This window comes from Podarcis muralis, chromosome 3 (genome assembly GCF_964188315.1).
Source record: "Podarcis muralis chromosome 3, rPodMur119.hap1.1, whole genome shotgun sequence".
NCBI lineage: Eukaryota > Metazoa > Chordata > Lepidosauria > Squamata > Lacertidae > Podarcis > Podarcis muralis.
The window spans coordinates 91,741,752-91,758,070 of NC_135657.1; the positions used below are offsets into that span (position 1 = coordinate 91,741,752).

Here is a 16,319-nt window from a genome sequence, read left to right on the forward strand (position 1 = left end):
CATCGTAAGATCTCTGGGCAGTTCACAGACTAAAATACAGGTGGGTGGGGTTGCAAAAAAAATTAAGAGCTTTTGGGAACTTATACACAATGAATTAAAAAAAACCTGTTCAAAATAAAGTTTAATAAAAAAAACCTGAAGCCTTCCTATTAGGTATAATGGCATCAAACATCCCAAGGGAGAAAAGAAGGATCTTTTTGTATGCAACAACAGCAGCGAGGATGCTGATTGCCAGGGGATGGAAAGGAGATAAAACTCCACCAAAAGAGGAATGGCAAGGGAAAATGCTTGAATACATGGAACTAGCATATATGATGGAAAAGATCACAGATCGTTCAACCCAAAAGTTCAAAAGGGAATGGGAAAGCTATAGAAAATATTTAAAAGAACAGTGTCCCCATATAAAAACTTTAGAATGCTTCGAATAACTCTCGGAACTGATTAAGGTATAATGAAGTCAAACAAGATTGAATAAGGATAAAGTTTATTGAAAAAGAGAGGCAAGTAATTAAGAAAACAAAGAACCCATATCAAGGAAGTCGGAAGTTGATGGAACATTTTTGTAAATTTGTGATGTATTGTTCTATTGGGTTTTTTTGTTTGTAAGAGATGTATTGTGTTTCTTTGGTTTCTTTTCTTTTTTTCTTTTTTCAAGCTTTTGTTGTGTAAGTTTCGATTTTAAAGCAATAAATTAATTTTTTTAAAAAAAAAAGTAAATAAGTAGACACATTTAAAAGGCATTGAACAAACGGGGGGCCACCACAGAGAAGGCTCATGCACGTGTTGGCACCCTCTGGGCTTCACAAGGAGGGGACACATGAAGCAGGGCCTCAGATGATTACAGCACTGGATAGCTCAGTTGGTTAGATCATGTTGCTGAGAACACCAAGGCTGCAGGTTCAATCCCCATATGGGACAGCTGCATATTCCTGCATTGCAGGGGGTCGATGATCCTCAGGGTCCCTTGCAACTCTATGCTTCTATGATGAACGCAGAGTATGGGATGGTTTACACCGGCGAAGGCAGGTATTGTGGTCTTGAGCTGTTTAAGGCTTTATATGTCAAAACCAGCACTTTGAATTGGGTCCGGAAGCTAATTGACAGAGGGTCTTGATGGACCCCCTTAATGACTTTCCTGCCTGTTGCAGCAATTATAATTCCACAGAATCCAACTGGCAGAACACAACATAAGAAAGAAAAGAAGCAGCAAGAATAGAATTAACAATAGGTACAATATTTAATGTGACCAGTGTGCCATCTCTCACCTTCAGCGTCAAATCCACAGACATGTTGTGGATCACATAAATGAAGCTTACACACTACTGGTGGTCGATGGACAACTGTTTGGGAACCCCTGTAATAGGATATGCAGTTTCTTAACTAAGGCTGAAAGAGAATCTGCAATTTGCCCAAAGCCAGAAAGCAGCCCAAGACTGAGATTTGATACCAATTCTCCTGCATCCAAGGCTCCTATATCTCTCCACTGGACAAAACCACCCCCCACTCCAACAGGCACTCCTAGCAATTACATTCAATGTGAATATTAAGGTTTTGAAGCTGCAGCAGCAGGCAGCAACATGCTAATTTTAATTAATTGAAGCGCCAACATGTCCATTTTAATTTATGTGCAGCATCTCTTCTAAACAAAACAGAGATGGAAATTTTACAGCACAATTGTATGTGTGCTTACTCAGAAGTAGGTCCCACTGCATTCAGTGGATCTTACTCCTAGGTAAGTGCATGTTGGATTATAGCCTTAGCATTTATCTTTTCAAAAGGAAAGGATGGCTTGCTTGTGTTGTGAAAGCAAAAGAAAGCATGATGTTTTCTTCTGAGCTATTGTTTTCACTCACAAACACAATTGGCTAATTTAATTAGATCCACATGGTTAATGAATTGAGACAGTGGCGGGAAACCCAGGGCCTTGCAGATGTTGCTGGACTGTAATTCCCATTGTCCCTGACAACCATCCTTGCTGGATGAGGCTGATGGGAGTTGGAGTGCATAGTTCTCTCGCCAGTCACCAGTGAACCAGAAGTACTTCAGCTGGGTGACAGCCCTGCTTTAAAGGTCTGAGGTGACTGTGATGGTTTAACATGCCACATGTACCGCTAAGAGGTTAGCCAGCTTTTGTATAGCGTGGCAGCCATGGGTGAAAATGTGTGAACAGCACAGCGCGTTGAATGAATTACGCGCAGTCTGGCAAGGGACTGAGACTAACTACTTGAATTGTACGCTCCCAGCCGACTGGATGCTGGGCTCAGAAGCCGGCTAGGCTAAAAAGATGGAGGGAGGGCCTGCTGCCCTCAGGTCGGCTTGTCATGCCTCCCCCTCCCCCCCCCCCCGGCCGCCATGGATTGGCCAATTTGAATGGATGGGTTGGCGAGGGGGGCCGAGGGGGATGGGGAACAAGCAAAGATGGCACAGCACATCCGGGAGGGAAAGGAGGCACCTCATGGGGCCAGACTGCCACTCACCAGGAAGGACGGTAAGCAGCCATTGTGTTCCCTGAGCCCTAAGCAACATGCTGGAGGTTGCTTTTTCTTTTTGTTCTGCCTACCAAAGGTGCCTATTGTCTTCGGCCACATATGATCATAGAGCTGGAAAGGACCCCAAGGGTCACCTAGTCCAACCCCCTGCAACGCAGGAATCTCAGCTAAAGCAACCATGGCAGATGGCCATCCAACCTCTGCTTAAAAACCTGCAAGGAAGGAGAGTCCACAACCTCCTGAGGCAGACTGTTCCACTGTCAAAGAGCTCTTACTGTCAGAAAGTTTTTCCTGATATTTAGTCAGAATCTCCTTTCTCGTAACTTGAAGCCTATGGTTCAAGTCTTATCCTCGAGAGCAGGAGAAAACATCCACACCATGCATTTTAAGCACTGATACTACTTTAAACGCGGGTGGCGCTGTGGGTAAAAGCCTCAGCGCCTAGGGCTTGCCGATCAAAAGGTCGGCGGTTCGAATCCCTGTGGCTGGGTGCGCTCCCGTTTTTCGGTCCCAGCGCCTGCCAACCTAGCAGTTCGAAAGCACTCTCGGGTGCAAGTAGATAAATAGGGACCGCTTACTAGCGGGAAGGTAAACAGCGTTTCCGTGTGCGGCTCTGGCTCGCCAGAGCAGCGATGTCACGCTGGCCACGTGACCCGGAAGTGTCTCCGGACAGCGCTGGCCCCCAGCCTCTTAAGTGAGATGGGCGCACAACCCTAGAGTCTGTCAAGACTGGCCCGTACGGGCAGGGGTACCTTTACCTTTACCTTTTTACTACTTTAAACAGTCATGACTTTCTCCCCAAAGAATTATGGGAGCTGCAGTAGTAGTAGTAATAGTAATAGTAGTAGTAATAGTAATAGTAATAGTAATAGTAATAGTAATAGTGATAACACAGTGGTACCTCGGGTTAAGAACTTAATTCGTTCCGGAGGTCTGTTCTTAACCTGAAACTGTTCTTAACCTGAAGCACCACTTTAGCTAATGGGGCCTCCTTCTGCCGCCACACCGCCGGAGCACAATTTCTGTTCTCATCCTGAAGCAAAGTTCTTAACCTGAAGCACTATTTCTGGGTTAGCGGAGTCCGTAACCTGAAGCGTATGTAACCTGAAGCGTATGTAACCTGAGGTACCACTGTAATAATAATACTAATACTTTTATTATTTATGCCCTACTCATCTGGCTGGGTTTCCGCAGCTACTCTGGGTGGCTTACAGCATATATAAAAAATTGTAAAACATCCGACATTAAAAATTTCCCGATACAGGAATGCCACTATGGGTGCTGAGAGTTGTTAGGAGACACACACCCCCTCCATTCCCCTCATACAGCTCCCATTCCCAAAGTTCCCTGTGATAAGGGATTTCTAAATCACTCTGAGAATTGTAGTTCTAGGAGGGGAATAGGGGTTTCCAGAATGTTCTGGGGGAAGCTGTGACTTTTGAAAGTGGTGCCATAGTGATTAAAATGCATGGTGTTAAATGTAACCTTAGTTACGTTCTTGGGTTCTGAAAATAACCAGAGGCCCCAAGGCCAGAACCTCTCTTCATTAATTAAGCAAAAAATCCACTATAAGTGCTCCAAATTCACTGCTGCTTCCTAGGGAAGCCTTTTTAGCAACCGAGAGACATGTTAGGGAAGAACAGCCTCATGGGTATAAGAAATGAGCTTTAAACTGGGGAAGAGAGAGAGAGAGAATGAAAGAGAGAGGACAAAAATTACATAAACAGAGGAAAGAACGAAACAGCATTCTGGAGAGACAGCATGTACAGCACAACTTGTTGCCTCACAGACCACAGCTCAGCACCTTGTGTTGTCCATTAGCAGCAGAACTGGCCAGAGAGTTCTAGTACCAAACACAGCAAGAAAATACAGTCTGAAGGGGGTGATTACAGAGCAGGCGCCAAAAGAAAATCATTCCATGAATCAGTGCCGACCTGCTATAGTTTGAGCCTGCGTTAAAGATTAAGTGCCTTACGTTTATCTTTAATGATTAACTATTCATTCATGGTGAATGAACTGCAGTTTTACACTGCCGGTTTTTTGTGCCAAGTACAATATTTCAAGTCCATCACATATAATGAAAGGCAACAAAGATGAAATCATCATCAGAATACCAAAGTTAGCAAGTTTTCATACCTGAACATGGAATTGAGGCACAGTTCCTTATAGATCCTCATTTTTACAAGGGACTCCATCAAATCCACCACAAAATCATCTGTCCACAGATATGTTCTGCAATTTGTTGATGCTTTTGTTGTTATCCTATGTAAAAAAACAAAAAAAAACCATGAGGATCTATGAGGATCTGTACCTTGGGTTAATGCTTTCATGGTGCTGGCAAGTACCAGATCCACTGTGCAGTCTATCAATGTAAGCTTGAATTAGATGGTGGTTTGGGGAGACCCAATAGCAAAATCAATAGGATGAATTAATTTTGCTGGATCTGACTTTTACTCACTTCCCACAGAAAAGAAGAGCATGCAGGTGTTTGTGTGTGTACTGGCATGTGTGCACATGCTGTGAATCTTTCTATCTGCCTTGCAGAGTGTGGATGAGGTCAGGGTGTCCCAGGGGAGGGAAGCTGGGGTGGTGCTCATGGCTCTCTTTCAAGTTCCTGAATGTGCCTATGGGCCCCCCAAAGCTTGGCAACACCTGGGGCAATACCTCACAAAGCTGAGAGATGAGCCATCTCTTGGACAGAAGATGGTGAAACACACACACACACCCCATCATTTTTACACTACTGACAACACTAGCATAACATTGCGTTTTTGCAGTGCCATGCTGCCAGCAAACAGTGCAACTCATGATAATCACATTGCCAAAAGTAACTGTGCTTGAGGCAACAACTTGAAAGATCTATCAGAGGATTCCCAGGCCAAAACCAACTTTAATATCACTGGATCAGAGCAGCACCATCTGTATCTGTGACCTGAAAGAGGCATTTTTGGCCTCAGGGAAGGGAGTAGAGTATGAGGAAATGCAGCTTGCAATAGCTGTTAGCTCTTGAGCGAGAGCCAAACTACCTTCAGATCAGTCCCGTAATTCCTGACTAGTTTAAAATAAATACATATTTGAAATGCAAAGTGTGGGGTGGTGTGGGATATAGCTGTGTGGTGCCTTCTCAGCATACCACCTTCGCTGGAGTGGTGCAGACCTCTGCTAAACCATTTACAAATGGAGAACCTTTGCTTTTTCTGAAAACTCTGGTCACTGAATGCCACAAAAGCTATACGCTGTTCCCCCAGCTCCTATTTTCACAAATGCAGAGGTAGTTTTGCTGGCTGATACAAATGTTCTTTATCTGTTCTTTCTCCAGCACACAATACTTTCACAGCCTTCCCCACCATTGTTTCTTCTCCCACCACCCCCACCCTGGCCAATTACATGGCGGGGGGGCGGCAAAGGATGGAGCTAGATAACAGCGTTTCCCCGTTGCTTTGATGTCCACAGGCATCATCCTCAGCGACTGACCAATGAAAACAAAAGAGGACTCTCTGGGCTGCTGCAACTCCCAGCTATTCTTCTCAGCACCTTTTGATATCCCAAAGGGTCCCGTACCCTGACCTTTGCTCTCCCTCACAAAGATCTCATTGGAAGAGCTGTCAGCCGTGTCAAAAATTCTTTCCAAATTCAGCTATTCAGCAAATGGTTTCTTTACTTTTCCCATCATGCCATTCTCTTTTAATGTACTCCTCAAGACTCAAAATGCACCTTCCTTCCTACAAGGGAGAGAACCTGTTTTGGACACGCAGTAAACCATTATGGGATGCTTGATTTAAGAGTTTCTAATTTATGCAGGATTTCTTTCTCACTGACACATGCATTCATTACGTCTTTCTTCTCTGCGAGAGACCACCATCGCCATACTCACATTATGCATTCTTAACTTCCTGGGATACATTTCTCAATTGCTCCATACATCTGCTTTAATTCACCCGTGGGGGGGTCCTCAAAGATGAGAATAATATCTGCAGCTGTTGTGTAATCCCCAGAGGATAAATTACCAGAGCGATAGCCTTGGGGAGGAAGGCATGCTGACCCATGAGGTGGGGGCTGAAAGGAGTTCCAGTCATTTGTCCCGAAAACATTGTTGCGGTTTCCCATCTGTGACAACTGACCACTCCTCTTTATAAATCTGAGGTTGGGGTGGGGGCCACAGCTAGTCTGGAGAAGAGACTTAGGTGACGAGGAACTGGACTATGGCTCTTCAAGACACTCCCTGAAGGATGTCTTGGGGAGACAAAAGGAGAGGAAGATCCAATTAAACTTGACTCTGAGAGGCAGTGTGGTATGCTGGGGCGTGTGTTTGAACTTGGAGCAGAGAGACCTGAGTTCAAATCTCCCCTTGGCTCCTCTGCTGACCTTGGACTAGGCGCTAAAATGCAGCCTGAGCTATTTCACATGGTTGTTGCATAGTTAAAAAGGTATCAGCTCATGCAAGCTGCTTTGAGCTTCTTGTCGAAATCAGGGATGTTGCTAGACTACAGCTCTCATCATTCCTGGCAATGCTGGCTGGGGGTGATGGGAGTTGCGAGTCCAGCAACATCCGGAAGGCTGCAGATTCCCTGGCCCTGCTATAAAAAAAACAAAAAAACAGTCTGCCATCCCTTCCACCCAAGTTACCAGAATCTGGAGAGACTGAGATTCAAGAAAACAGCAGCTGCGGTCTAGGGAGAGATGCTCAGTAAGGAAAATAGCACATATGGAAATGGTTAGCCAATAAAATAGTCCTGATCTGAATCCTGATCTTGTAGTTGGTATACATATTTTTTTCAAAAAACAAAAACATGAGATCCTGTTCATTGGTCTAATATGGTTTTAGGGGACAATAAGGACAAGAGTTACTCAATTCCTCGTTTATTCCATTTTATGGCTTTATGCTTTAACTCTGCAGTTCAGAAAGTTTGCATCTCCAAAGTTCTTCTTTTTTTTTAAAGTGTTAAATACCAGCAACTCGTAGCAGGCTGCCTTCTCCCGTGCAGACTAAGATGAGTTTCAATAAATTCCAAGGAAGCCCTGCTGGTGGTTTATCAACCAGTGACTTGTAGCTTAGTTACAACAGGGAAGAAGCCTTTTTCAGTGATAACACCCACCTCCTGGAATGCCCTCCCTTCCTAGGGTAATGTGTAAGGCAGAGACAGTAATGACCTCTAAAAGCCTCTTAGAAATGCATATATTTGCCCAAGTTTTCTTGGATTCTTAATTTTACATTTCTTTTGGTTTTGTATACTGGTGAGTTTTATTTGTGACACACAATTGTTTGGTTGTTAATTTGTTATATTTGGGGGGAGGGTTATGTAAACTGTGTGGAGATTTTTTTATTATACTGTAGCATTTTTAATAAATAAATAAATCCCCACATACACACACTTTAGATTTCAGCATGGTAAAGTCATCACAATTGAATCTCTTCTCCTGGTTCAGTGATAATTTAATCAAATGCACCCCCATGTGGTAACATCTGAGATTTATTATTATTATTATCATTATTAATTAAACTTCTATACCGCCCTTCATCTGAAGGTCTACGGGTGGCTTACAATATAAACAGTACACAAAAATAAATGACATAATAACAAACAAAAACAAGTCTGGAGTTCTAAAATACTGGGAGATGTTCTGCTTATTTTAGCAAAGGACATGAAGTAACTGTAAGAAACAGAATGGTTTTGATAAATTACAACAGGCTGGTCCATTTCCATTCCTAGAACTAGATTAAGGAGTTGTGGGTAATATAGCAATTCTGAAACATTTTCCATAGAGATTAAAGACCCCGGAAAGAAAGTCAAGGTCATGAGTTTATAACAGCTCTCCAGTGGTTCAAGTAGAAGTCTCTCTAAGCTCTACTACTTGAAATTTTTTAACTGGAGAGAGTGGGTTGACCAGTGTGGTGTAGTGGTTAAGAGTGGTAGACTCGTAATTTGGTGAACTGGGTTCGGGTCTTCACTCTTCCACATGCAGCTGCTGGGTGACCTTGGGCTAGTCACACTTCTCTGAAGTCTCTCAGCCCCACTCACTTCACAGAGTGTTTGTTGTGGGGGAGGAAGGGAAAGGAGAATGTTAGCCGCTTTGAGACTCCTTCAGGTAGTGATAAAGCAGGATATCAAATCCAAACTCCTCTTGGATTACTATGCATGGAAAGCAGATAAGCTACCATTGAGTCATTCCTATAATTTCTCACTGGGCCACCTGAAGTCTGCTGGGCTCAGCAATACCTCTCACCCTGGGCTTTTTTCTCACCCAAGTATCCGATTTTTATAAAATATTAAAAACTGGACCTCTGCTGCAGAATCTGCAATCTGCAGCGCATGGATCAGACCCTCTCTAACCACCTCCCCACAACTTGGTGCTCCACCAGATGCCTTTCTGGCAGCCCTGGGGAACACCCAAGTTGTGTCCTTTAGATATCATCATCATCATTACCACCACCGAGACACCTAAAATACAAAGGTTTGCATTCAACAATGTGCTTAAGAGATTGTTCCATCAGCACAAGCATTTGTGTTTGCCCAACAGAACGATCTCCTCTCTCTGCCTGTGTGCTGTTCTGGGAGTTATCCTGACCTACTGGCACAGATCTGAGGAGGGCGCTAGCGGAAATTTTTGTGCTGCCTCCCACTAGTACAATGAGTTCGTTGAATACAGCCCAAAATCAACAGAAACACAGAAACTTTGTTAAACAGACAAAGCAAAAAAAGTATATGCTATTTTGATATTGGGATCTTATTTCAGTTTACATTTCAATAATACCGAACTCTTAATAATTTATATTGTTGATTTCATCCTGTACCTTGTTGTTCCAATACAAAATGATGACTGAACACTTTTCAATAAAGCTTTTGTTCTCCTTCTCTGATTCTAATATTTGTGAGTTTTAGCATGTATGCTACAGCTGCATCTCAAATCTTTATCATCAAATCCCTCAATGATGGAGGAACCTTCTATTTCCATTTTTGGTTAACCACCATTCTGGCCACTTTTAGCAGGTGGATAATTATTCCCCTCTCTCTCTTCAAACACTCTGGTCTAGACGTTGCCAAATAAAATAACTATACTGTCCAACTAAGGTAAAAGTAAGGTAAAGATCCAGTCAAAGGTGACTATGGGGTGCGGTGCTCATCTCGCTTTTCACGCCAAGGGAGCCAGTGTTTGTCCACAGACAGCTTTCCAGGTCATGTGGTCAGCATGACTAAATATGGTGCAATGGGACACCATGACGAGTGCCAGAGCACATGGAAACGCCATTTACCTTCCCACCGCAGTGGTACCTATTTATCTACTTGCGCTGGTATGCTTTTGAACTGTTAGGTTGACAGGAGCTGTGACAGAGCAACATGAGCTCACCACCATTGCGTGGATTTGAACTACCGACCTACTGATCAGCAAGCCCAAGAGACTCAGTGGTTTAGACCACAGCACCACCCACATCCCTACTGTCAAACTATATTCAACTAAATGGTACTGTCCAGCTATATCCTGCCATCTCCCAATAGGCTTTAATATTCACACAAACCCTCTCAAATATCTGCTCTTGCAGCTCCACACTCCTAACACGTCTTCTACTTTTGGATATACTGTATGTGACTTAATCCCTGAGGTCTTTAAAGGTAAAGGTACCCCTGCCCGTACGGGCTAGTCTTGCCAGACTCTAGGGTTGTGCGCTCATCTCACTCTAGAGGCCGGGAGCCAGCGCTGTCCGCAGACACTTCCGCGTCACGTGGCCAGCGTGACATCACTGCTCTGGCGAGCCAGAGCCGCACACGGAAACGCCGTTTACCTTCCCGCTAGTAAGCGGTCCCTATTTATCTACTTGCACCCGGGGGTGCTTTCGAACTGCTAGGTTGGCAGGCGCTGGGACCGAGCAACGGGAGCGCACCCCGCTGCGGGGATTCGAACCGCCGACCTTTCGATCGGCAAGCCCTAGGTGCTGAGGCTTTTACCCACAGCGCCACCCGCGTCCCACTGAGGTCTTTAATACCAGCTAAATTTAGGCTTATCAAAACTGTTTTTAAAATATAAGCATTTTCCCCACAAGGAACTGCCTCCCTACATCCAGTTCCAAGAAGCTTCTGGCCTCTCACCATCTAAACTCCCTCTCCCGTTGTTTATTTATATGCCTGTGAAAATGACAGTGTGAAGTAGCAATCCCATCCTGATATCCTGCCCTGCAGGCAGTGGTTATAACACTCCAGAGCTTATAGGGGATTGTGCAAACAAAACAAAACTGCAGTTGGGGGAGCTCTTTGTAGGGCTGTGTGGACAAGCCATTACACTACGTCTGCAAATTCAGGACTTCATTCTCGTTCAAAGCAGTGCTACAATCTGTGAACTTTTCTCCAGATTCCCAGATCTTGGAACCATGCAGACTAGATTTCCCCCTAGTCAGTTTTAAACTGGCTGCATTGCTTCCCATGAGTTTAACTTAAATCACCTTCTGTCTTAGCAAGTGGGCAATTTTGAGTTTGCGTACACATAAATAAAGTTAGAATACGCAATCACCAATGGTCATAAGGTATTGCCGCCATTCAGCCATTTTCTGGCATTGAGAATAGACAGCCACTCTGTGCAGATGGTTACTTCATTCCTGGGTATTCCTCCAATGATCTGGCATTACTTTAAGCTGACTATTTACTGAATGCCAGCCTGTACAAATAATACTGGCCAACCACAGTCCTGTGCTTGAAAGAATGCTCTTCCAGGTCAAAAGGAAAGGGGGCATATTTTAGAGCTTCTCTGTGGTTTAGAAGCCTTCGGACTAAATCACTTCACATCTTTGGGCTGACAAAGATTTAGAGTTTCTTGAAGACAATGGCTTCAATCCATTGCAAAGTTATGCACCCTTAAGCCCCAAGGATTAAGTACATATTACTGAGCCCTGGGTTCCTGCCTGTTTCCTTCCCAAGCTATGAAGACAGCTCTTTTAACCCCTTTGTTGTAGCCCCAATCACTGTTTTTGCTCATCTCACCAACACTGCTTGTTGGGAAGTATTTCTGTACTTTGGGTACACTAAATTCTTGAAGAGCAATCACTTTAATCCGCTGCAGCAAACCCAACAAATAAAGGCTTGTGGCATCTTGAAGACAAATGCGCATATGAAGAAACAAGTCATCAGAGGGGTTCCACTGTTGCAGAACGAAAGAAGCAAAGAATCTTGTGGCACCTTCAGAACAAAGAAAATTACTGTGGCATAAGCTTTTGCGACCTCATAGTCCAGTTCAACCAATGCAACAGGCCCTTTCGCTTAAAAAAAAAAAAAGGCTTGCTACAATAAATATGCTAGTCTTTAAAGTGTCACAAGTCTCCTGATTTGTTGGGTTGTAACACCACCACACTTTTTTTTTTAAAGGAACCTTGTGTAAGATAAGGACCAGGGGATGAAATTCTAAACACAATGACCTGGAAGGAAGCCCCACTGAAACCAGTAGGCTTTATGTCAGGGGTAGGCAACCTAAGGCCCGTGGGCCGGATGCGGCCCAATCGCCTTCTCAATCCAGCCCACGGACGGTCCGGGAATCAGCGTGTTTTTACATGAGTAGAATGTGTGCTTTTATTTAAAATGTATCTCTGGGTTATTTGTGGAGCATAGGACTTCGTTCATTTCCCCCCCAAAATATAGTCCTGCTCACCACATGGTCTGAGGGACGGTGGACCGGCCCACGGCTAAAAAAGGTTGCTGACCCCTGCTTTACGTCTTAGCAACACACTGTTAATATGTTTCATTTTGCTCCGATTGCACTTTGACTGTTTATTGTGTTGTGTTTGAGTGTTTTGCTTTCTTTTATACGACGCTGATAGTGGATACTGAATATCAACTACCAGACTATAGCAGGCTCACTCCAGTGGTGGAGGAACACTGGTGAAATTACAAGTCATTTCACTTTATTAGTTGTTCGGCAATGCTTCCACAAAGTTACCTCATTATTGCCATCTAGAGGGGCACTCCTGCACCATAGTGCAGTAAAAGAAGGACCAAAAAACAAACCAGAACATTTGTGGTATAAAAGGTTATAGGATTTCAGTAGGAAGTTACAGGGCATGTACTAAATAATAATAATATTTTTTACATTTATATCCCGCCCATCTGGCTGAGTTTTCCCATCCACTCTGGGTGGCTTACAACATATAAAACACAACAAAACATCGAACATTAAAAAAACAAGATATCTCATACAAGCAACAAATAAACCAATAAATCAATAAAAACCAGTAACAATAACAACAATAATTGGGCAGTTATGCCCAAATTAAAGTAACCTTCAACCCCAACTAAAGATTTAGCCAGCACCAATCCAACAAAAATGAAACAGAGTGACCAAAATTAGAACATTTTAAAAACACTATAAGTCCACTCCAAAAATCTGGAGGCACAAAGCGTTTTGAAAAGATCATAAAACCATGAGCACAAATAATCATAAATGCCCAATAGAAAGGATGTCTGAAGGGGCCTGTAATCTCAAGGAAGAAACTAGGAACACACTAGTGGGAAAGGGCATACAATTAATTCTACACTACCATTCAAAAAGCATGTTTTCAAAATAATGTTCCTTAATGAAAAGATGGAATAGCCAATCATATGCTAAGGAGAAAACTGATCAGCTGATCAAAAATGAAGGGAAAGATCCACTCAGAGTTTCTCTTATGCAAGCCCTACTGAAATGGACTGAAGAATAACACCTTGTGTAGGTTTCATTCACACTATGGGGATTGCACAGAGAAACGTCCTGGTGAATTGGGCTCCCAGATTCAAAGGTATTTTGTCTGTTTTAGAAGCACAACTTTTGAAATGTAACAATACTGGACATTAATTTTCCTTGCCTCTTGAAGCCATTGACTGGATAACAGCATGGCAGCAAGTGGTTTCTTAGTTTAGGAATAATGAAAACCATCAGAATTTCCAAGTTCTCTCAATAAGTCAAGTGGTTTGAGAAATCAGTTTAAAATGGGTGACATGGGCCATATCATTCCACATCTGAGCCTTGTGTACTTTCTGGCTGTTAGCCTGTGAGCCTAATTCAAGGTGACGGTTAATATCTTTTATGGTGTAGTCATCTGCTACTAAGTTCCACTGACTTAAAAGGACACACCTGCAGATAAGTGTGCACAGAATTGCAGTATAGCCCCTGCAGGGCCGGCCCATAACATTTTGGCACCTGAGGTGAACCACAAAATGGCGTCTCCTCTCCAACCAGGGAGGTAGGTGTGAGTGAAGACCTACACCAGGAACAAGAGAGAAATAAAGATCTACATCAGGATCTGCTGCCCCGTGCATCCTGCCGCCTGAGGCAGTAGCCTCACCTTGCCTCACAAGTGAGCCGGCCCTAAACCCCTACATAACACAGAAAGGTCTTAAGTCATGTGAATACAACCTTGCTCTATGCACCCCTTTTTTAGTGAGCCGGCCCTAAGCCCCTACATAACATAGAAAGGTCTTAAGATATGTGAATACAACCTTGCTCTATGCACCCCTTTTTATTTATGTATATTAGATTAGGGTGCAGTGCAGATTCAGATGGGTGGACCTGTCCATTTTGTTTTTCTCTGTTTCTCATTTTCTAATCTTAGATTCAGTTCTCCACATTTCTACATCAATCTGCAACTTCTTTTAAGGTCCTCATGAAAATTCATCAGTATTTTGCTGTGAATTTCTCCTAATATCTGGATGTTTGACTAATATACACATTTTTGCAAAGCATTTCCCTCCAATATAACGCAACTTTGTATGCTATTTTCACTAGTATATGCCAATTTATGTACATTTTATCCTGGCATGTACCTTACTTAGCTAGAGAACTGCATTGCAAAATTCAGAGATTTGCAAATTTCAAAGGATGGCTATGTTTCACACGTGTTGCTTCAGAAAGTGCAAATTAGGTAGACTCACCTTTAATTGCGAAATGAATCAAATGTCACCCCATCCCTAGATACAAAGTAGGACATTTCCTTCTGCTACACCTACATTATAGAAGCCATGACTAGGGAAATGTTTCTCTGCTAGCTCTTCTTTCCATCAGGAGAATATATTTTCCCTTCAGAGAGTTTTTAATCACTAAAAAGTGGCTCAGTCAGGTTCTATTCTTGTTTGCTTTTATAATTTTAGATGGTATTTTTTCTTAAAGTGCATCTGTCTTCATTTTAGAACAAGGTACTGCTGTTTGAATGCCACTTAATGCATAATTGCACAAAAGCAAAGAACATGTAGTATCACAAACACTAATAGGGTAGAAATGGTCCTTATTGTAAAAAATATAATAAGGAAAAGTATTTTAAAGTATCAAGTGGACTGCAGATGCTTTATTTTTAAGCCTGTATGTCTAAATACAGAATCACATAATAAAACAAAAATAAGAGCTTATAGGAAACCAACAACAGTGAATTGTGCCCATCTGATGCAAGAATGCTAGACTCAAATGTGAATACAGCCTTAAGTTGGAGTGTTTGGATTTAAACAATAGTGATAAAATGTCCAATCTAAATGCACTTCCAATGTGAGCCAAAGTAGTTTACTATCAGTTTTGGGCTGGACATATCTAAATCTAAATCTCTGTTTAGTCATAATACTCAGCTTCAATCTGTCAGCATCTCTTAGCCCAAGTTCCCTTATAAAACAAGGCTTATACCATCACGTGTAATAAATAATTACAAGCAGGCACCTTGAAACAATAGGGCAATGGCAATAAGACTGAGGATTCAGCCTTCATTAATGGAGCTCCCTTTATAGCTGACCTGACTGCAAGGCAGTATTACAACTGAACGACTGTACAAACCAGGTTACTCTCAATGTGAGCTTTTTCTGTGTCTGTGTTCATGGAACACTCTGTATGAAAGCAGAAAAGTAACAGAAAACCGCATTGTTAACTGTTGAAGAATATCTTAAATTATTCCATTCTCTGTTTCTCACTCTGTTTTATTATTAAAACAATATGCATGATTCTAAGTAAAGCAAGTTAGAATGGGAGTCAGCAAAATAAATCAGGATTCTGAGAATGCCCTTGAATTTCTTGCACTGATTACAAAGCTCAAGCCAGGGGAGGGTGTCAGAGAAACTCCCACACACACACACACACACACCTCTATTAACTCTGAGTAAACAAAGAGTAAGAGTGCCTTGCCTTAGTTGTAAGATAGAGGATTTGCTCTTGCCCCACATGCATTCAAAACTCCCATTGGTTTCAGCAAAATGAGGGGGGCGCAAAAGTCCAAAGGGGTAGTGCAGTTACACACTGCAGTTAATATTAATGCAATCAAGAAATGTAAAAGTCTGGGTGTGTGAGTGTGGACTTGTCACAAATTAAGTGGTTTCCCTATTCTAGGAATGTTCAGATGAATGGAAAGGAGTGACAGTGAAATAGACCAACATCCAATCTGACACTAATTACACACACGCATTAACAGCAGTTGCTGTGGATTTCCTTCTCCTTTATAACAAAAAAACACAAAAGTGGGGGGTGGAGTGGAAAGAATCAGCCCCTTTATCTACACCCAGAGCTACTCAGCGCAGGGTCTCCAGCAATCTGCTCCCTAAAACTCAGCAGCCGTTTACCACTTTACTGCGCTCAATTACCTTGGAAGGTTTGATTTCCCCACCATTTCCTTAAAGTTTTGTTTCAGGAGGGGGATGGGGGCAGGTTGGAATCTGGGCTGAGAGAGGAGAACTCAGTTCATTCAAAGAAAAAGAAAAACACTACAAAAGGGAACATAGCTTTATGTTCCAGGTTCCCAAGATTACGCACTTCAATTTCATCAATAAAACTGCAAGGACCACTTTGTAAGACAAGAAAGGTTCATCTAGTTCATTTTACAATCTCTCCCCCCACCCCTTATTCTTT

The 16,319-nt window shown here is 42.7% G+C and overlaps 1 protein-coding gene across 13 annotated transcripts in view; it reads right to left on the reverse strand.

Annotated features, from left to right (window-relative positions):
- Positions 1-16,319, reverse strand: part of GREB1 (growth regulating estrogen receptor binding 1) — an 89,707-nt gene that overhangs the window by 72,734 nt on the left and 654 nt on the right. For 10 of the 13 annotated variants that reach the window (XM_077926341.1, XM_077926338.1, XM_028722556.2 and 7 more), the window contains exon 2: positions 4,626-4,751. The exons of 1 other annotated variant lie outside the window; for it this stretch is intronic. The gene's annotated coding sequence lies outside the window, so the exon portion shown is untranslated. Of the gene's footprint in view, positions 1-4,625; positions 4,752-6,050; positions 6,212-16,319 lie in introns of all 13 variants that reach the window. 2 more of the 13 variants (XM_077926331.1, XM_077926330.1) reach the window with 2 other exon arrangements.